At 42.7% G+C, this 23,583-nt stretch overlaps 2 pseudogenes; one reads left to right on the top strand and one right to left on the bottom strand.

The window, feature by feature from the left end:
• Positions 1 to 3,674: 3,674 nt before the first annotated feature.
• On the top strand, positions 3,675 to 16,142 carry LOC119288250 (annotated as a pseudogene).
• LOC119288253 lies at positions 4,330 to 10,572 on the bottom strand (annotated as a pseudogene).
• Positions 16,143 to 23,583: the final 7,441 nt, after the last annotated feature.

A 23,583-nucleotide genomic window follows, 5' to 3' on the forward strand; every position in this document is an offset into this window, starting at 1 on the left:
CCGCCCCGCCGCCGGATCCCCTTGCCGCCGCCGCCGCCAGCCCCGCCGGAGCTCGCCGCCGACTTTGCCGGACCCCGACCCGCGGTAGCCGCTGCCGCCGCCGGTTAACAACCCGGTTTTTTTATAAAACCTCGGTTTTTTTTATAGATCGGTTTTATTTTTTTCCCGGTTTAGTAATTTAGCGAACACCCGTTCGTTCGATCGTTTTTTTTCACAGACAGCGAACGTTCGTTCGTTAGCCTGTTCGTCCGTTTTTTTTATCGGATTTTGCGCGATTATTTCTGGTCGCGATTTCTGATTCGATTTTCGTTCTAGTATAACTTTTCGCTCGTTTATCAGAATCAGGCGATTCAAGCGCCTAGAGTTTCGTCTCGAAACCCTCTTTCCGTTTAACCAACTCAAAGAAGTTTTTGCTACTGTAAAATTTGACTTAGGTCCAGATTAGTAAACGAAGCTTGTTTCTTTCGCCGTTTGACTTTCGTTGCTTCGTTTGATTTGATTCTTTTTGCAAAGCGGAGTTCTTAAGTTGAACTTTCTGGTTAGATCTCTTATTTGAGTTTTATCTGTGCATTAGACGAGTACTTCTTGTATGCTTGTTTGTTTGCGATAGAGTACCGGAATGCGCCGCTTGCTACTTCGAATCTCTAGGTTTCGCGGATCATCAACAAGGCAAGTAACACTTTGATCATACCTTTTTCATACCCAGTTTTATTGCATTAGATCAATCCTCAAACAATTGCATGATTAGGATTTGATTTAATATGCGGGTTTTGGGAAGTAGATGAGGTAGTACCTATTACCTGTTTTATCAAACCCTTGGGAGTTACTCTACATTTTCTTATTATGCCATGCTATGCTAGTAGACGTGCATTGGGTGAGTGTATCCATGACAGATATGGGATTGTTAATTTAATGGTTTATTTAAGGTGGCAATTTTAATACACATCTGGGTGGATTGAGGCACCTGGTTATTCCAGCGATTGCCTGTTCTTTTTATGGACCGCCACCCAGGCTCAAAGGGATCATGAGATTATTCATGCTAGAAACTTTCGTGTGCAGCCACAAGCTACTATGGGCTCTAGCATAGTTGACTAAGTCGCGCGAACTTTTAGTGTGGTAGACTAGCAGATGTAGGGGATGCAGGTTGGTACTATCTACCCGATCGTAAGGTGCTAGCGCTTCTGAAAGACTATGTCTTGGTCATCCGTTTCTCAAACATCATGTAGTGCGAGAATCCCAACGGAGGAGATCGAGTCTTGTGGGGAAAAGTGCGCAAACCTCTGCAGAGTGTATAAACTAATCATGGTTAGCCGTGTCCCCGGTTATGGACATCTTGAGTATCTAGTACCTGGATTATCATGTGAATCTCATCATGTTACTTTAAATAATATTGTTGGGTTTTAATGATGATGCTTAATTGGGATTGAGAGGGTGTCTATGCTCTCAATGTTTAACAACCACCATGATAGTTAAATAAAATTTATTCCTTTGAAGTAGGGAAAATTGGCTTTACGCAAAACTGTAACCATAGAGCTTTTTCCACCAAGCCATATATGCATGTAGTATAGCATAATTCTGTTCATTACTCTCTATGTGTTACATTGCCAGCATATTCCATGTGCTGACCCGTTTCGGGCTGCAACGTTCATGTTGCAGACTTTTAAGACGACGAGTAAGGTGCCTTAGGTCGTGGTTCTATACTCAGTGATGCCGTTGGAGTTGATGGACTCACTTATCTTCCAAGTCTTCCGCTGTTATCGTTATTAGATGGCCTTAAGCCATATTTATTGTAATAAGTTCTATTTTGAGACATTCGATATAATAAGTGTTTGATTGCTACTCTGTTATAAGCCAAGTACTGTGCGTGTCAGCATTACTGATCCAGGGATGACACTAAAGCACAGAGATCAAACTGTTTGAGGTCTGGTCGCTACATCCTTGTAATTAATTCCAAATAAAAGGCTTTGCCAAGATCTACTGTGTACTCTACACTCGCTTGCACTGGACTGCAGATAATTCATCTGTTTTTTTGGAACGAAGGCTCCAAAAGAGCCCGGCTTTGAATTAACAAAGCCATCAACCGGCCAGGATTACAAACTCAAAACCAACACAAGAAAACATAAGAACGACAAGGTACAAAGGCGCTGGAAAGCAGCTCACAAGCCTCACACACACCAAGCTAGAAATGATCATACATGGAGACACGCAGCTCGGAGATGTGTAGGTCCTCAAACGCGTACAGGTCACCAGGGAAAGATAATGTCAGCACAGGAGCAGCACTTCCGACGGCGAGGAAGGGCACGCCGTCGCCAAATCACCAGCGGCCCCGACCTGCCATGTCCTCCCAGCTCCACTGCCAAAGAAGGCCCCTGCCTCCTTGCCTGGCATGAAGGCGCCGAACCGTTGGCAGTGAAGAAGTTCACCCTAGAACATGGGAGGAAGGACACCGATAGGCTGCAACCCGGCAGGAACTGAGCTCACCCGACTAGCCACAGGGTGCTCACCTGGAGCAGAGCACCACCAAACCCACGAACTGGACACGGAAGAGAAAGAGATGCCGGAACGGACGGAGCAGAGCAGTAGCAAGCGACCCAGGAAGGCATTGAGAACCTAAGGCCTTGACTGGAACTGAAGCTTTAGCTCTCACGGGACGCTGAGATGAGCCACCGGAGGGGAACCCGCTCCCCTCTTGCGCTGGAAGGCAACGCACACCTCCTCTGCCATGAGAGCTCCTGAATGCAAGGAGCCACTGAGGATCTCGCCGCAGACTTAGGGCACCAGCTACCGCCACCGCTGCACACCCACTCGCCGAGAAGCCCAAAGCCCACCTAGCTCCCAAAAACGGCGCCTTCAGGAAGGACGTGACGCCAAGGGCGCCGCCGCCGCCCAACAGAGTTTTGGTTCTCACCTGGGAGACTAGAGGGAAAGGGGGACGGCGGATCTGACCTGAACGGCGCCTCCAAAAAAAATTCTTATTTTTTTGGGTGCAAACATTGACAAAAGTTCTCAATGCTCACAAAATTTCATCACAAAATAACATCCGTGGAAGTTGCAGCAAAAAAAACAAAATTGATGCTCCAAAAATGTTATTTCCAAAAACATTTTGGAGTATTGATTTTTGTTTCTTTTTTTGCCACGACTTGTACGAATGTCATTTTTGGATGAAATTTTGCAAGCTCTGGGAATTTTTGTCAATGTTTCCACCCAAAAAAAATTCAAATTTTTTTGAAATGTTTTTCATTTTTTTACTGTTCGCATTGTCCCCAGTGTTGACTATGGTTTTGTGCCTAGGTAACGCCACATCAACCAGGCAAATCGACATGGGCCCACCTGTCATCCCCATCCCCATCTGTACCTCCCCCTTTTGGATGCACTCGTCAGATTGGACGCGGCGCCGCCCACCCGCGGCCAACCACCACCGCAGCAAGTCGCCGCCGGCGGATCCCGCCTCGCTGCTCTGCGGCCCGTCGAGGAGAGCGACAAGATCCTCGGCTCAACCCTCGCCCTCGCCCGAACCGGCGAGGTAAGCCGCATCGGCCTCCTCCGCTGCTGGCGGCGGCGCCACCCGGCTGACCACGGCCTCTCTCCTTGGACGCATTTCGCAGACGCGATGGGCACAAGTACGGCCGCCGACGCCCCCGCAGGGCCGCGCTCGATGTACCGCCGGCGGCAGCCTTCTCCGGAAATGTCTCCCCCGTCGGGATCGAGCTCATACCCTCAGCCAGCTCCGTCCACCTCTCGCCCGAACCGCGGCGGCCTCCACCGCAGTCTTCAACGCTGATGATTTTGGTACTTGTACGAATCTGCTACTGTATTTGTGTTGTTCTAATTCCACTAGCTTGGTTCAGGAACTAATAACCCTGCACTGCAATTTTCAGCAGGCATAGATTCAGACCTGGGAGCATCGGGTGCTCAATGTCAAGTCTGCACACTCCCGAGCAAATAGTGCGTTGCAAGTATGGTTCAACTTCATTATGATTGCCAATTAGTGTGCTGGCTCGACATAGTTTTATCGTCTGAGCTTCTCAGCTCCATACCTAACAGCTTGTTTGATGGTAGCTACTGCTTCAAATTTGTGTCCTCGATCAGAGTACTTCAAACAGCTCCGAGCAAGGATTAGTCGCATGAAAATGCTGGATGGCGCACAAGGAGGGGCGCGCTAGCGAGGTGTGAGAACCCAGTGTCTGGGAACAACATCGATGTCTCTGATGCTGCTTGGGGTAACTCCTGTCCGGCATTTGAGCCGACTTCCCGTCAGAAACTTCGCCCATTCCTGTTGACCACAGCACGTAGGTTCCGACAGGTCAGCACAAAACTAGAACCAAGCTGTTTTCTCTTGGACCCTTTCCTTTTTCGGCCTTAGTTTCCATGCTAATTATCGTATACTAGCATGGGAAATCAAATTGTTAAAAGGAAAGCAAAAAAGAAAAGCTGTCCACAGAATGCAAGAACAAATATTATTGTCAACAACATAAAAATAAGATGGTCTTATAACTGAATGAAGGATGATTATAATGTTTTGTGGTACAGATGCCGAAGTTAACCAGGGCCACATATACATCCAATAGCATACATGGTGAGCTTTGGTACAGCAGAAAGCCGCCGAATTGGCATGCATGAAAGTTAACTCATGATACAGCACAACTACGAATTGATAAGAGAAAATTTATTGAAAGCACTTGATCATCTTCAGGAGATGAGTCCATAAGCCATAGCAGTCTGGCACGCCCATGTAGCAAGCAGCAACACATGGGGATTCACCATTAGTATGTAAACATGCCAGGGGATCACTAGACAGACCAATTGCCGAAGCAACAGAAGCGACGGCTACTTGAAACATCAAATGCCAACCTGATACTCAAAGCAAACATAAGTACTTTCCCGACTCTCGTGCAAGATTGACCCAAGCTTGCAAACACGGGCACTGCAGAGAAAACAATACCATAATCAGGGATCTGCCAACCGATGCACCAATGACTCACTTCCACTTCTTCGATGGAAAACCTCAATTTCCATTGGAGACAGCAACTGCGATCCCAGGCACTGTTTGTTTTGTAGGCCTCGTTTCTGCAAACCAGTCAACGACTATAACCATTGTGACAATTAAAAACAGATAGTAGGATATTCTAAAGTAAAGAGGGCATTTCTAGAGTTCCATATGGTCCAAACTAAAGCAACATCTCCAACAGCCATCAAATTTCTAATATTTTCAATGAACTTCAGAACCCAACTGCACAGACAGTTAAAGGAAGCAGGAATAGCCTGAATATTCAGTGTGCACTGACTTCACAGATATTTAGAAACAGGGCATAGAAAGAATCAAAACTCAGAGGCACACTGTTAGACTTCTCCTTGTTAGCTATAAAAGCACCACATCTAGCAGCTTATAAATCTCTATCACTTGAATAGATTTATTTACCTGAAGAATATTACTTGCAAACATCACCCCGGTTTTACTAGTTATTCTCACTAAGAGAAATATTGGAAGAATTTACGACAGATGGAAACTCGGAACTTGTAAATTACCTTGGACATCCTCCGGGTTCTTGCGCTTCACCCTATCAACAACCTTGTCCATTGAATTGTCTTCACCAATGTCCAGCCTTGCCCTCTTTCTTCTGTTCTCACCCATCACCGAAAGTACAACATTTTGATCAGCCTGATCAGTAGACCGAGTGACATCTTCCATCTGCTGATCCTCGAAACTTTCCTTGTCCACTGGAGGGTCCAGACAAGTTTTGCTAGCAAAATCCTCTAGGATATCAATTTTATCTGTATCTTCTTTCTCATCATCATCCTGTTGCAGATCATCACAATCAACTTGTGCTGCACAATAGAAGATGTCACATAGATGATAGAAGCATGACGAGGCAGTATATATAACTCAACACCAATTAACCAAAGTACCAACAATTAAGCAAAATAAGATGCATGACACTTGATTACCAGATTGTCCAGTATAAATGGCATCGTGGGGTGTTATCGCTGATAATGTTGTAGCAGTAGTTGGTACCAAAGGGCTCTCAGAATTGTCTGCAGGCTCACTTCCCATATCAACATCTTCTGTTGTCTTAACAAACAAGAGCTTGGGGCGTCTGGGGTGTTCTTTTGCTGCTTCCTTCCACTTTTGTTTTGTTTCATAGTTAACTCCGTCATGGAGGGTGACCTCCTTAATACGCCACAGGGACTGGATTGTCGTGCAGCAAAAGCCATTGAGATCCTTACATAGCAGCTGGAGCGACTCGAGGAATGGCAGAGCTCCCTCTTGCACTTCCAGTTCATTCATGACTTCAACCACGATGCATAGTCCTCGCAGGCTTCCAAGTGCACCTTTTATGATGACGAGTTTGTCCAGTTGAGATGCAATCAGCTTCAAGTATGCCAAGCAGCGCACTCTGCTCAGGGCAGCAAGAATACCCCCGCTCAACTGATGATGAGGGGATGAAAGGCACAGCTTAGTGAGGCCACCTAGGAGGGTAACAAATGGAGGCAGGCTGCATATGTTGCCCCCATGTAGCTTGAGCGAGCTAAGATAGCAGGAGGAAGCTTCTTCTTTTTCTAGGGACAAATTCACCAGCAAGTCTTGGAACCACTTATCATTGAAATGTATCGAGAGTGAATGAGCTTTTTTCACGTCGGTGCTTCTCTTGATGAACCCCTTGATGGCATTTGAGACATGAGTGTAGTTGTTGGTGCTGCTGTTGCTGCCGCTGGCAGTGGTATCCGTGCTATTATTAGTGGACTGCTCGCACCATATTTTCACCTTCGTCAAGTGCTTCATATGCTCCATGAGCTGTGCAAATCCTTGGCTCTTGTTGTTGTCCACAAGAAATCCTGCTACTGTTTCCAATTTGCTATTCTCTGAGAACCAGGTTTGTAGCTTATGCATTTTCCGGCTTCCTACACCTTCTTGGAGCTTGAACTTTCCAAATAGATGAATCAAGCACGGAAGCTCCATGACTTGTGTGGGCAGAATCTCTATCTTGGTTCTTCTTACATCCAACGTCTCCAAAAGTTGAAGTTTCTTGCTCTCTTTGGGGAGTGCCGTAATCTTAACAGCTGCCCCAAGGCTTAGGTACCTGAGTAGCAACAGGTTGCTGCATATCTCCTTAAGATGCTTGTCCTCCAAGTGGTTAGCACATTCTTCTAGATCCAAAACCCGAAGCAGTTCATATTTGCAAAAATCCAGGACTGATTCATGCGCCTTGCCAAAGACCGTCAGTGACCGGACCGAAGATAGATCATTGGCTACTTTGGCACTTGCGTCATAGAGGGAGAGCCAACGGATTTTTCTTGGTGTGGGTGGCGGAGCTATCTGATCATATAACAAGGTAATGAAGTTGTCACACTTGGACATGTGCAAGATGAACTCAAGCATCATGCCGTGAGTATGGTATGTCTTCACCTGATCTTCGTTGTTTTTGCTGCTGGCATCTGTACGTTGACAAGCTCTTTGAAATTGCCGATAGCAGCATCCAGAGCATTACACATATAATCTCCTTGGATAAACCCTTCAGCGCACCATTTCCTTATCAAGCTTCCTCTCCTAACTGTACGACCACTAGGGTAGATACCAAGATATAGCAAGCACGTCTTGACATCATGTTTAACAAGGCTAGTGTAGCTATGGACAAGCACACGCTTCATTCTTGCTAACATCTCTTTTGTTTCCAGATGTGCTCCCAGGTTGTGGCATAATGTTGCCCAGTTTCCATGTGTCGGATTACCTGTGCTTTGCAAGTACCGGGCTGTGGTAACAAGAGCAAGGGGTAAACCATCACACTTCTTCAGTGCCTCCGAGCCAAGCTGATCCTCTTTATCAACTGGTGGATTGTCATCTTGGAAAGCTTCCTTAAAGAATAGCAGTCTTGAGTGTTCATCGGCAAGAGTTTTCATTGCGTACACATGATCATGAGCTGCTGAGCTGCTGCAGGTATTTGCTACTGAATGGATGGCTGTTGTCACCAGAACTCTGCCGCTCAACCCCACAAACGCATCTTTTATGTCATGCCAAAATTCTGTCTGCATGTTATCGATTACAATGAAGAACCTACCAGGAGAAGTGCATGATCAGACATAGAGAGATACCAAGTGGAAAACAAAACCGAGTAAATTTCATTTTGTCTACCCACAAAGATGACAATAGTGAATCTAGCTAGGAGAATTGCTGGATTGTGCGAACTATGAAAGATGTAGGCTGCTGTAGATTGAGATCGAATTATCAAACAGGGTGGAGTTGACAAATAATACTAATATTTTTTGGGAACAGGTAGCTTAAATTATTTACCTCTTGGCCCCAAGGTATAGTCTGAGGATTGCACAAAGCTTGTTGAGATTAGCTCCACCGTTGGTGGGGATGCCAAGTTGCTGGACTATCTCTTTGAGAACATCTGTTGGACCCCTTGTTCTGCTGCAGAGACCCAAGCCCGAGCTTCGTATTGGTTCTCAGTTGTGTCATACACACACCTGGCAAGGAGAGTCTTGCCTATACCATCGAAACCAACAATTGAAATCACCTTGAGCCGCTGTTGCTGCTGCTGGATCAGCTCGAGAAGCTCCTCCTGGGGCGCATTCATGCCCACTGGTCTGCCAGCTGAGAGGGTGTCATCCATCACCATCTGTGTCGCCGTCTCACATGCCAGTGATGATGGCGCCACTGAGGAAGAGGTGCCAGCATCGATGATGGCGTTGTAATAAGTTTCTCTCAGCTTGGATGACTCCTGTGATATCTTCTTGAGCTCGCGGATTGCCTTGGCAAACTCCTTACGGACTGTCACCGTCTGCACCCGGTGGACAGCCTGACGGATCCACGTCAATGTCCTTGAGATGGTCACCCGGTGCATGAAGCGGTCGATGCAGTCCTCAATGGCATGCGCCAAATCACGTATGATTTGGATCCAGGCCCTCTGCACATGGTCACCACCTCCATTGTCGCTCCTCCTCCAGCGATGGTCATCGTCTTGCTGAATGGCGGCAGAGATCAACGCAAACTCATTTCTGATGTAGGTGATGTCATGCTCGAGGTTGTGCCGAAGCTTGTGATTTGCAGCTAAGAACTCCAGGAGCTTTGGCGCGATCCTACAGGCAAAAGCGGTGGCAGCCGCAGCCTCCATCTTGCCCCCCCCCCCACCCCACCCCTCTGACACTCTGGTTGGGAGATCAGATCATCGAGGATCCTGGGTATAGAAAAGAGGTCACAACAGCAGCCATGGGCGGTTCATTGGTACCTAGAAGTGCCTGCCTAGAGAATACCGTACTATATTTAACTCCCCTGATCAGTCATCCAATCCACACCTCCTTCACGGAGGGGTCAATTATTTGCACTAAATATGATGCTACCAATAATTTGTTCACGTTGTTCCCTTTCACACATTGACACAGTTCAAAACTTAACTTGGACCACTAGAATCTATTATAATTTATATATGAAATATAATAGTAAAATCTAGACGTTATGGATGTATTTCTCTTGGCAAATATGCACACATATGATTTGCAAGTATCATATATAAATATTTAAAAACATATTAAGTAGTCAGAATTTTAAAAATTCAAGAAAACACAAACAAGAAAAGGTTCATTACAACAAAGTTTATCTGCTGGCTTATACTCCCTCCGCCCCGTAATATAAGAACGTTTTTGACACTAGTGTAGTGTTAAAAACGTTCTTATATTACGGGACGGAGGGAGTATCCTAAATAGGCCATCCCAAAGACATGTGTCGCTCCACCACTTTACCCTGAGATTTTTCCGGGTGCAGCACTCTATATTTTGTTTGGATTTACTTCTTTGTTCACCATGGAGGGCAATGCAGATTAATTCAGAAGTCATTTCCCTTTTTAATATTTTTTCCACATTGCTACGAATGACGTAGTACACATAATTACGTAATCCTATCAAGACAGGGTCATGCACGGCAACGAAAGTGGTAGCAGGTAGCTGCTTCTATTTTAATGTGGGGGGACTTTTAAAAGGAACTAGCCACCACATGGATGCTCAAACCAAGATGGTAACATGTAGATTTATCTATTTTGATGTGGGTGAACTTTTAATAACATGAGTGGAAATTTCCTACTATGATGAAAGCCACAATTGCGACTTGTAGATGTGTGCTATATATACATAGCCTTATTGTTACGCGTGTTGATCACTTGTTGAACCTGTTCTGAAACAAACCAGCTTGTTAGTTCAGACATCTCTCTCAATTTGGTTCTATTATGTAGTTTAATCATGTGTCACTAGCCACCAGTAGATACTGAAACCAAGGTGGTAGCAGGTGTAGATGTTTCTATTAATATGGGTGAACTTTAGGAACATGAGTGGAAATTTCCTACTACTAACAAACAAGTGTGTTAGTTCAGTTATCACTCTCAGTTGTTCTTGTTAGTTGCCACTTGCAAGATGCTTAACTATATTGTTTTTTTTCAGAAAGGAAGAATTTTGTTTGCAAGCATACATGGAAGCATGACTTAGTCTCCAGTTACTATCATTGCTAACGAATATATTTTCCATGTTGTCTAGTGCATTCCATACACCCCCTGTTATCAGAGCCATCCAATTGTCTTGAGTTTTGCACCGTTCAGGGTATATGCTGTTGCATACATGTTGTATTTGTCCTTGCATAAATGAAGGTTTGACACTAAAAGAGATTCTGGACCTTCTTTGTGTTTTCAGATTTTGAAATGTTCAACTAGCACAGTATCACTATCAATCTTTTGAACATCAGGTTTCACTTATACATCTAGCATGACTTTGAGCACAGACGGACATATGCACCTTTGGTTGATAACACAATTTTGAGCTCATGAAAAACAAAGGAGCAAGGCAATAAGGAAAGCAAAATGGAAGAAGAGAAATACCAACCCCATGTGGTTTGTGCGGTCATAAGCAGCTCCTCTCTGCAGTCCAGCTAGCTCCCAAGAGTGCTCCTCCAGCCAAATCAGGGAACAAAGTGCTGGCTCAGTTTTTAGACTCCAAGCATCGACCAGAACACCGCATCAGTTGTATAGGCAGAGAGAGCTTGAAGAACATATATAATCAATGGGGAGGTCGCCGTCCTGCGACAGCGTGGCCCCTTGTAAGAAGGGCCTGTGGACACCGGAGGAGGATAGTATGCTAGTGGACTACATCCAGAGGCATGGCTGCAGCAACTGGCGGCACATCCCGAAGCTTGCCGGCCTCAACCGCCGTGGCAAGAGCTGCCGCCTCCGCTGGACCAACTACCTCTGCCCGGATAGCAAGCACAGACCCTTCACTGACGATGAGCAGAAAACCATCATCCACCTCTACTCCTTCCTCGGCAACAGGTATGTATATTATTCTCTGTTGCTTCTGTTGTATCTAACTATCTTTTTCTCCAACTCCGGTGCCAAGCTAGGCACTCCGTCGGTGCTGATAATTGAGCTTTAAACAGGTGGTCGGCGATCGCGACCCATCTGCCGGGGAGGACAGGCAATGTTATCAAGAATTACTGTAAGACGAAACTGCGAAAGAAGCTGCTCAACAAGGGCATCGACCCCATCACGCACCGTTCGCGCATTGACCTTAGTCTGCCCACTGGGCTCCCTGGCCTCCTAGCCACCCCGAGTAATAGCTTGTCCTCTGGCACCAGTGCGCCCCCCGGCGCCTGGGACATGAACGCTCCCAGGCTCCACACCGATGCAGCCAGCTTCATCGAGTGCGGCTCGGATATGAATGCTCTTAGGATCCATAACGAAGCCGCCAGCTTCACCAGCAGCTACTCTGACATGAATACTCCCAGGCACCAGGACGAAGCTGCCACGGGCACCTACTCGGGCATGAGCGCTCCCAGGATCCAGGATGAAGCCTCCAGCTTCACTGGCAGCTACTCGAGCATGAACGTTCTCAGGCTCCAGGATGAAGCCACCAGCTTCACTGGCACCCACTCCTGCGCCGGCATCGGTTGGGACATGAACACTCTCTGCACTGATGCCGCCAAGTCCCAGCTCCTCCAGGGCCATTGTTGGGTGATCTGTGCTTCGTTGGGCGCCATGAAAGCCCTTGTTGGGAAGCTGGACATGCTGCTGCTAGCTCCTTCATCTCCTCGGGAATTATCCTCCAAGAGAGTGAAAGATGGGGTGCGCCTCCTCAAAGATGATGTTGAAGATATAAGCTCCTGCCTTGATGAATTATCAGAGGTGGAGGACCCTCCCCCGATGGCCATGTGCTGGATGAATGAGGCACGCGAACTGTCTTACGACATGGAGGATTACATTGATAGCTTATTATTTGCACCACCTGCCCATTTCAACAAAAACAAGAAGAAAAAGAAGAAGAAAAAGAAGATGATGATAAAGAAGAGGCTCAAGTGGTACAGACAGATCACATACGTCACACAGGTGTCAGAACATTGTATCAAGACTGGCAAACGAATTCATGTTAGTGTTGTCCCCCGTCTTCCCAATAAGCTCAAGACTGCCGAAACAATATCAGAATTCAGGATCTATGTCCAGGAGGCTATTGAACGGCATGACAGGTATAAGCTCCATTGCTGCAGCAACTTGAGAAGGCACACATTCTTGTTCACTGGCCATATGTTTCCAATGCGCTATGAAAAAACTGATGATCACATAGTAATCGATGGCCGGATGAATGAGTTTATCTACTCACTGGCCGCTAATGATGCGTCAGATCAGCAGCAGCAGCTCAAGGTGGTATCTATTCTTGGATCTGGATGTCTGGGTAAAACTACACTTGCCAAAGTGTTGTACAACAGAATTGGGATGCAGGTCAACTGCAAAGCTTTCATTCGAGTGTCCAAAAAACCTGACATGAAGAGACTTCTCCACGACTTGTTCTCGCAACTCCATCAGAAGAAGCATCCAGTACCTGCCAATTGTAATGAACTTGGCATCAGCATCATCAATATGCAAACATCTGCAAGATAAAAGGTTCTGTTAACCTAGTTCCCCTATGCTATTTATATTAGTTTATGCCGACCCATAAAACTTCAGCTTTACATTAGCCTGACATATCTAATGTGCGAGAACTCTTGGCATGCAGATATCTAGTTGTTATTGATGATTTGTGGGATGCACCAGTATGGGATACTGTTAAATATGCTTTTCCGGAGGGAAACCGTGGTAGCATGATAATAATAAGTACACAGATTAAAGATGTTGCCTTAACATGTTGTTCTGATCGCTAAGAGCATATTTTCGAGGTGAAACCTCTCGACGATGATCACTCAAGAAAGCTATTCTTTAACAGACTTTTTGGTTCTGAAAGTGACTGTCCTGAAGAATTCAAACAAGTGTCAAACGAAATTGTTGATATATGCGGCGGTTTGCCGCTAGCAACAATCAACATAGCTAGTCATTTGGCAAACCAGCAGGCAACCATGTCACTGGATTTGCTGACATGCATACGTGAGTCATTGAGGTCCAATTTGTGGTTAAGTTCTACTACAGAAAGAACGAGACAAGTACTGAACCTCAGCTACAATAATCTTCCTCATCATTTGAAGACATGTTTGCTGTATCTTCATATGTATCCAGAGGGCTCCATAATCTGGAAGGATGATTTGATGAGGCAATGGGTGGCTGAAGCCTTCATCGCTACACAAAAAGGGAAAGAGCAAGATCAAGACTGGATGGAGAAAGCTGCAGGAATCTATTTTGATGAACTTATTGACAGAAGATTCATCCAACCTTTATATATGAACTACAACAATAAGGTGCTGTCCTGTACGGTTCATGATGTCGTACGTGATCTTATTGCATACAAGTCTGCAGAAGAAAATTTTATTGTAGCGATAGACTACAATCGAAAGAATATAGCACTTTCTCATAAGGTTCGTCGACTATCTCTCGTCTTTGGTGATGCAAAATATGCCAAGACACCAACAAATATCACAAAGTCACAAGTTCGGTCACTTAGATTTTTTGGATTATTCGAGTGTATGCCTTGTATTAGAGAGTTCAAGGTTCTTCGTGTTCTGAACCTTCAATTATCTGGTCATTGTGGTGACCATGACCCCATAGACCTCACTGGGATTTCAGAACTGTTTCATCTGAGATATTTGAAGATTACAAGTGATGTGTGGATAAGATTGCCAAACCAAATGCGAAGGCTGCAATATTTAGAAACATTGGATGTTATGGATGCAACAAGAGTCACTGCTGTTCCATGGGATATTATACATCTTCCACACTTGTTGCACCTGACTCTTCCAGTTGACACAAATCTGCTGGAATGGATTGGCAGCAGCCTGAGTGGCTCTGTCCTCAGTCTGTGGAACCTTGGCAAGCTGAACCACCTGCAGGATCTACATCTAAACAGTTCTTCCACACACCCTTCCCACCATCTGCAGAGAAGCATGGAAGCTCTGGGTTCTTTAATCGGTGGACATGGCAATCTGAAAAGTATAGTATTGGCTCATGGCTCCTCGGTTAAAAGTACTGTGATTCGTGGCACTCCAAAAGTAAGTATTTCATGGGATAGCATGGCACCTCCCCCTCTTCTCCAGAGATTTGAATGCTCACCGCACAGCTGCATCATATTTTACCGAATTCCTAAGTGGGTTAGAGAACTTGGCAACCTATGCATCTTGAAGATTTCAGTGAAGGAACTTCAGATGATTTGTGTTGATATACTCGGAGGGTTGCGCGCCCTCACTGCTCTGTCACTGTATGTGGAGACAGCACCCATTCACAAGATCATCTTTGACAAGGCATCCGGTTTCTCAGTTCTCAAGTACTTCAATTTGAGGTGCACGTGTGGTATAGCTTTCCTAAAATTTGAGACGGATGCAATGCCTAATCTCTTGAAGCTCAAGCTAGTTTTTAATGCCATCCCACCAATGGGCCAACCTATATATTTCTGTTCAGGCCAAGTCCGAGAGAAAGTACAACACGAACGTGGTACTGCAGTTATTAGCATTGAGCATATGCCAGGACTTGCAGACATTTCCACAAAATTTGGCGGTGCAGCTTCTGATCTAGAGTATGCCTCGAGGACTGTTGTTAGTAACCATCCAAGCAATCCTACAATCAAAATGCAATTGGCCGGGTATTATAGTTCCAGTGTTGAACGAAGCACAAAACAAGAACAATCAGATGACATTCTGGAGGAACAACCAGATGAACGCCGCAAGAGATTGGAGAGACTAGCTGATAAAAGGTACTAATGTTCCTTGCAGAAACGAGGAAATAAGCTCTCCTTTACTTCGGCTTCAATTCCTCTATTGACCTGATTTAATACTTCATGTTCTAACGAAGCTAAATGGTTGTCGTAATCAGGATTTCACTGTTACCAAAGTCTTCTTCGAGTCTACATGTTCCAGGTGCTAATAGAGAAGTTCTGCCATTAAGTTAATGAAGTTTTTTCAGCAAAGAAGGTGCACTAACCGGCCATTATTTTTTCCAGAAATTACACCAATACTTGTCCAGATTACAGGCGGCGGTGATGACGTGCGGGAGCACATGTTTGACAAGGTGGTGACAGCAAGCGACGTGGGGAAGCTGAACCGGCTGGTGGTGCCCAAGCAGTTCGCGGAGAAGTACTTCCCGCTGGATGTGGCGGCGAACGAGAAGGGACTCCTGCTCAATTTTGAGGACCGTGGGGGCAAGCTCTGGGACTTCCGCTACTCCTACTCCAACAACAGCCAGAGCTACATCATGACCATGGGGTGGAGCGCCTTCGTCCACGACCACCACCTCGCCACAGGCGACACGGTCTCCTTCTACCGTGCCGGCACACGCCTCTTCATCGACTGCCGGGTGCGCGGCCAGATTTTAGCGCCCGTGACACGAGCCGTCATGCCGGCATCGGCTTCACCAGCCCTCAAGTAGGATTCTAACAACTGTGTCTTGAGCCTGATGCAACTGTTAGAATCAGAAGGCACATGATGATCTTGCGGGACAATCAATCACACCAAAACGACACTGAGATTTGTCAACGACGTCCCTTTGATACACCTACATCCAGGGTATTTTTGTTCCCATCAATTTTCATTTCCCCCTTCACCAGAACCATTTCCCCCCTCTTTATACTTCCTCCGTAAACTAAACTAATATAAGACGCTTTAGATCACTACTTTAGTGACCTAAAAATGTCTTATATTTTTTTTTACAGAGAGAGTACTTGGAAATGGATTGGATTCAGCTGGGTACCTTACTTTATGATTTACTAGCCCACATGCTCGTGCGTTGCAACGGGACCTCTAGCTTAATATAAGAATGGATCAAGACCCCCACATGTCCGTATTCTCTAGTTCAACATGGCACCCTTTAATTAGAGCCAAACCAATATATTCTTTTTTATTGGCTTCGTGCCCATAATTTGTTTCAATTATAATTAACCATCATATTCTCTTTTATTGACGCATGGAAGCTACCACTATCAATAATTTATGGTGTTCCTTATTCTAAACAAGCCGACTTAGCTTGATGCACCCGATGCGGAGCAGGCCCAGTATGGGACTGATCGAACTCACGACCTCAAAGACACGACCACATGTTGCGAGACACTCAAACAAATGCGCTCTTCTAACCAATGGTTAGCGTTAATATTAAAGAAGCTAATGCAATGTCAGATTCAAAACCTTTTTTTGAACTTTTAAAAAACTAATAACTATGAAATGCCAAATATACTTGGCAACGTGAACAATTTTCCAAATTACGATTTTGTTTTAAATTCCACACATTTTAGAAAGACGAATAAAAAAATGAACAGAACATTTGTTGAAATTCACAAACACTTCTTAAAAGCATGAACGTTTTATAAAAATACGTTTTTTAAGTTGTGATTTTTTTTTGGCAACGGGAACATGTTTTAAACATATGGAAGAAATTTAGAAAATGTGTCTGGTAATGCAAATATTATTTTTAATTTTTGAACATATCACTAAAACAAGAATATTTTCAAATTTGTAACATTTTTAAATCTTGAACAAATTTTAGAAAACCCAAACATTTTCCAAAAAATGGGAATAAATTTTAAAATTCTGAAAATAAATCAGAATGGCAAAATTTTAAAATTTTCAAACATTTTTTAAAAAGGAACGCAATTTTGGAATTTATAACATGAACCACCAAATATACTTGGCAACTTGAACAATTTTCCAAATTTTGAACATTTTTTGAAAATTCCATACATTTTTGAACAAAGCAAGAATAAAATATTTGAAAAGAACATTTCCTGAAATTCGCATATATTTCTTAAATACATTAACATTCTTATAAAAATATGAATGTTTATACGTCGTGAACAATTTTTCTAATTGGGAAGATGTGTTAAACATGCAAAAGAATTTTAGAAAATGTGTTTCTTTAATGCAAACATTCTTTTCAAATTTTTTAACCTATATGTAAATCAAGAATATTTTTTGAATTTGGTACATTTTTTAAATGCATTTGTTTAAATATTGAATTTTTATAAAATACGAACATTTTACTAAAAATGTGAATATTTTTTAAACTTTGAACATATTTTATCAGGGCACAAAATAGAAACATTTTTTTAAATAGGAACAAATTTTTGTAATTCTTAACTTTTTACGAAATTGTGAATAAAAATTGAAACTGCAAACATTTTTTGAAAATTGTGGAATTTCAGAAAACAATTCAAAATATACTTGCAATGGGAAAAAATAAAAGAAACAGGAAATAAAAAGAATGAGAAACAGAAAAGGAAAATTTGAAAGAAAACACGAATGAAAATGGGCCACCGTGTCTTGGTCGCCCTGTGCATAGGTATAACTATATGCCGCATTGAGCGGAAAATAGCTTTTGTTTTATTGCTGCGTGGGCAGGAAAAAAGGGCTGACTTTACTGGGCCATAGGGCGCGCGGCCCACGTACGAAGTTCTCGACAAATCGCTTTTCCTTTGGTAACAGACGGAGAACAAAAGTTTAGTACCACCTCGAATAGAAATAAAAATTATTTTAGTGGTGAACGGATGAAAAAATTGGAGAAACGCACCTTGCTTTATTATTACTAGTACAAATGCCCGTGCGTTGCAACAGGGAAAATAATAATAAAACCCGCTCCATGTGATAGTACACGCCATTTATTATATACGGGTTCTGATAATTTATACGGTTATCGCTTTTGGAAGTATAAAGTGTGGACGTCAAGAAGTCACACTAACATTGTTCATATAATAGAAGAGTAGTGGTGCATGTACCAAACAATCAATCAATCTCCAGTCCCTGCAAAATAAATATGTTCTTAGAAATTTGGAATACAATTTACCACTCAAACAACTTTTCAAATAGCAAAATAATTTAAAAGTACTCAGAAGTACACTTTCTACGCCATGTCGAAAGTATTTGCTAACAAATGAAGACACATCTCTGGAAGCATGTGAAAATGGAATTGGCAGGAAAATTTGACACTGAATCTCCAGGGTTTTTCCTTGAAGTCAGGTCAGTCTGCACCTTAGCAACAAGAATTTTGATCTGCTAGTATTGTCACATACATGTAGGCAGCTGAAACAATGGGTAGTGTTTCAGGAATCTATATAACAATGTCAAAGAGAGAGTAATTAAGATGTCATCGTATTAGTTCAGGATGACAACTTAACTCTGTATAATAATGTCAAACAGAAGGTAATTAAAATGGCATCGTATTAGTTCAAGAAGACAACAACACTTTAAACATATAAGTACATGTATTGTTCAACATTAATAGATGATCAAATGTAGAAAAAACTGGCACCTTGAGCAGAATTTTAACAGGAACAAAACATAGAATACTGTATGAGAGAGAGATGGGGCTGCAGCGTTGCTTACACATAAATTTTCTTGTGAACATTCAACAACTGGATCATGACTTGGGGCGAGGGATCCGTGGTGGTCGTTCCTGTCCACCACGACCGCTCTCGCTGTAAGTAACGAAAAACGAACCCGCATTTTTGAGATTTGACAGCAGCTGACTGTTGACTCCCAGTTCGGGCTCCGTAAACGCTCACACAGCTGGAATAAAAGGCAAAAGTATTGTCACCTGTTACCTTTCTTTCATGAATTACATTGCATCAGAGAATGGTAAAGGGCAAGGCAAATCACAAAGTAACCTGGTTAACCTATTGCAATATCCGCTCCTTTATTTGTTTTCATGGAACTGATTCTCTATCCACACAACAACCATCTCACACAGGTTGTGCACATAACATCTGAGCCAACATTTTCTTTACTGACAACGGATTCAATCATGTTTTTTTTTTCGAAAAGGGGGGACTCCCCGGCCTCTGCATCAGAACGATGCATACGGATTCAATCCTGTTGATGCAAAAATTATTCCATCATGAAAATGAGTTAATTTGCAGCACTGAAAGGGCAATTAAATTCATGTACATCACAACCCGTCAAAAGGAACTAACCTGACAGCGTGAGTACCATCAAATAAACACAGACCGACCTTACTTTATGTGGGTCTGTATGCACGAACATAGAGCATTACCATATCAGTTGCAATTTACGGATAATTCATAAAAGAATCATCTCACGAGAAACTCGTCCATGGATGGAAATTTGAACAAGCGATGGAAAATAGAGAAAATGGCATACCTCTGCTATTAACAAATTGAGGACCGTCCCTTTGTACTGGCTCAACACTTCTTTACATAACGTGCTAATAATTCTCTCAGCTCCAATTACATGGCTCCCTGAACAATTATAGCCTGCAAACAGCATAACATAGGCAACAATCTAGTCTAACAAAAGACATAATCTATTTCTGTATTTCAAGGCCATGTTGTGCAGAAGTTTAGACGATTCTGAAACTAAAGAAGGCACCTCAAATACTCAGCATGTTGCTTTGTTCCTCACCTGTCTCAGTGTGCGTCGGTGACAGCCAAAGGCACCCAACATGCCTCCACCTGGAAGGACTTCGCGCCGCCACGCCGGATCCCTCTGCCTCCCACCCATGTCTGCCGTCGCTTGGCTCCGGCGAGCTCCTGCCTAGGCCGTCGCGCCATCCCTTCTTTCTCCTAGCGGCGCGAGCGACGGACTACGTAGCTGCGATCCTCCCAGTGGAGCCGCAGCCGGCGAGACGCGCTCCTCCCAGGGCTGGCAATCCCCAGCTCCAGTCGCCGCTGCCGATCTAGCCGCCCCCGCCGTTCCGCATCGAGAGGTGGCGCCGCGTTGACCCGATCCAGAAGGAGCGCTCGAGTTTCCTCTGCCTCCAAGTCGCCGGCGCCTAGTTCCAGACCAGATCGGAGTAGAGGTGGGGGCGGAAAAGGGAGGGAGGAGGTAGATGGCTAGGGAAAAGATGGAGAAGAGGGGAGGATGGAGCGCCGGCGGGCATGTCATCCACCACGGTATGGCCTGGGGGAGAAGATGGAGAAGAGGGGCGGACGGAGCATCGGCAGGCAGGCTGGAGGGGCGGCGGTTCGTGTGTGGGTCGAAGAAGGAGACGGGGCGAGGAGTAAAAATCGAATCGTTTTTTTTTCACTTAGCCATCGGGACTGCGGGTTCATTACCAAAAAAGTATAAGGACTTCTCTGTAAAAACGCCGCGACGGTGAACCCGGAAACCCGATCCGTGCTTTATTATTAGGGAGAGAAGTAGGCATAGAGGTATAGATATAGATATAGATCTGTCGTGGTAACATGCCAACTATGAAGATTCTGGCCGCTGCCTGTGCCAAGATGGAGTATAATTTAATTCTTGTACACAAGATAAGAGTTTGTGCAATGATGTCTGCTACTCTCAAATAAATTCCAAATATTATTATCTGCTAGTCTTTACATGAAGATGGCCTTTGTTCCAAAATATATAGGCTTCTTTTGGTTCATAGGATAGGATTATCATAGGAATAGGAAATTTGTAGGAAACGAGATGACATATATCTCAAATCCTATAAGTAGGAATAGAAAAGAAGATGTCATTTGGTTCACACCAAAGGAATTTTTCCATTGAGTCTAGGCTCATTTTTATTTTCCTATGAAATATGGAGGATAGGAACCAATCCTATGTAGGAATAGGATTCAATTCCAATGAACGAAAGGGTTCTTAAGGAAAAAATCCTATGAGAATCCTATCCTCTAGAATTCCTATGAAATTCCTCTAAACCAAAGGAGGCCATACTTCTTCCATCGCCTGTCTATATTTGGTAAGTAAATTAGATTCATTAGGATCATACAAAAAACAGAGATACATCTACATCATCTGTCTAATATTGGTAAAAAAATAATTAGGGGGGTCATACAAACAGTAGAAATCTCTTAGCCTTTACTAGCAACAATATGCTCTACTACATTCCCTCTTTTCGGACAATGTTCAAAAATTTAACTGAAGAGTTCAAATAGCGAATGCTAGTATAGTTACCTGTGTACGTGTGCCTTAGAAAAAGAAAATCACATGTGTAGGTGACCTTTTTTTTGTTTTGAGAAACACCCGTAACTTTATTCATTCCCATAACAACTACACGTACACTGATTTGGGCCTAAAATCCAAGAAAATATAAATAAGTCCCGTGACTAAGAATTAAAATGAAATCTCTTGAAAACACCCTCTTTGCGGTATCAACCTCTGCTCGAAGTAATACTCCAAAGACTTCGTTAAAGATGTTGTAATTGGACTGGAGCAAGGATGTTGTCACTCTTTTACCCACACGAACATTATCAATAATGGTTTTTCAAAGCGCCTTAAGTCGCTCATCCAAAAAGATGGGAAGCCTTGATCAAATAACGTACTTGGGCCAGGGATGATCCCCTAGAAGCAACCATGGTGTCGATTAAAGATTTTCACCTCCACAGAGAATCAGACCAATAAAAAAACTAGACACAGCAACATAAACTCATCATATCCGAATAATCGGATCTGCGAGGACAAAAAACTCTCTAACCTCATGGCATTCAAAAAACAAAGCAAATGACGGTGACATAATTTTGACAATAAATCATATTAAATGTTCATCTATATAAAAGTAAACAATCACGTGTCTTAAGATATTTTTTTTGGATGGCACATAATTTTTTGTTTTGTATATCAACCATGCCACATAAAACAATGTTCATATAGATAAAAAGAGTTCAAAAGAATCAACAAAAAGGCTCCTTGAGCATAAAAATTTCATGAGAAAAAGAATATCCGTTGTGTATTGAAAATGTTTATCGGGCACAATTTTTTGTCAAGTACTCAAAATGTTCAGCGTGTATTAAAAAATGTTTGTTGTATATTTGAAATTTGTTCATTATATGAAAATGTTTCTCTTATGTACTAAAAATGTTCCTAAGATATTTAAACAATGTACATTGTGCAATGAAATTTTTTCATGCACTTTTTTAAAAAAAATCCCCGTACTTTTATTAAAAGTCCATGCTGTTTTAAAAATGTTTTCCTACTTAATTTGTTTTTCATTGTCCAATTTTTTTATGTACTTTAGGAAAAATATTTACATACTTTCAATAAAAACTTCAAGTTATTTTAAAAATTGTACAAGCTGTTTAAAAATTTGTTCACTATGTTTCAGGAAATGTTAATATAATTTAAGAAATACTTCATGCGCGTTTCAGAAATGTTCAAGTACTTGAAATAAAATGATCAAATGTCTCTAGTTTTTTATGTATCTCTAAACCAATTATTGTATTTTTAAACCAAAAAAGAAATAAAAGCAAAATGGAGAAATTTTAGAAAATAAAATGAAGAAAAATATGCTGAAACAATAATAAAAATAGTTAAATTATATGAAAATAAAAAAATAAAGAACGGTTTTATAATATTCCTCATGCAGTTTGAACATCTTCATTGAGTATTTATAATATGTTTCCATGGATTGAAAAATTGTTCCCGTACATTTAATGAGAAGGTCATGTTGGTTAAAAAATGGTCACTATATTTTTAAAAAATGTTCACAGACCTTAAAGAAAATGTTCACATACTTCAAAAAATATTCCCACTGTTTTATTTATTTATTTAAGAAAATGTTCACATAACTATAATAAATTAATTCAATCTGTTCTTAAAGTTGTTCACTCTGTTCAAGAAATGTTCACGTAATTGAAGAAAATATCTTATGTATGTTTGGAAAAATGTTCATCTACTTTAAATACAATATTCACATGTCTAAAATATTTGTTAATGGAGCTGTAAATGAACTCTTGTATTTTAAACTAAATAATAAAGGAAACTTAAAAATATGAAGAAAAAAGAGAAAATAGGGTAAATAAACGCTTAATATACATAAAAATAGAAAGGAAAAAAGGAAAGTAGAAGAAAGGGAAAGTAACAAAAAGGAAATGTGGAAGGATATTAGGGACCTTCCCTAGCCCTACTCGGGCTGGCCTCTTGCAGAGCTCATAGGCCGGGCCCGTATATGCACCAACCAACTACAAGTACATGGGAGAAGGCAACAGGAGGTCATCCGGTTGGATCACGGCGGCTTCCTCTCCCACCTCTCCCTCTCCTCTCAATCCCCCTGTTCTTGCTTGTTCATGTAATCTAGCTACCCAAATCCCTGTATCGAAGAGTAATTCATTTGCTATTACTGAGATCATAGGAAGTCCCTAACAATAAACCATAAAATAGATACAGAAACCAAAGTTTTTTTTTTTGGAAAAATAGGAAAGTGAAAAAAAGTGGAAAACCAAAACAAAACAGACAACCAACAAAAAAGGCGC

The sequence above is a fragment of the Triticum dicoccoides genome, chromosome 4A, assembly GCF_002162155.2.
Source record: "Triticum dicoccoides isolate Atlit2015 ecotype Zavitan chromosome 4A, WEW_v2.0, whole genome shotgun sequence".
Lineage (NCBI taxonomy): Eukaryota > Viridiplantae > Streptophyta > Magnoliopsida > Poales > Poaceae > Triticum > Triticum dicoccoides.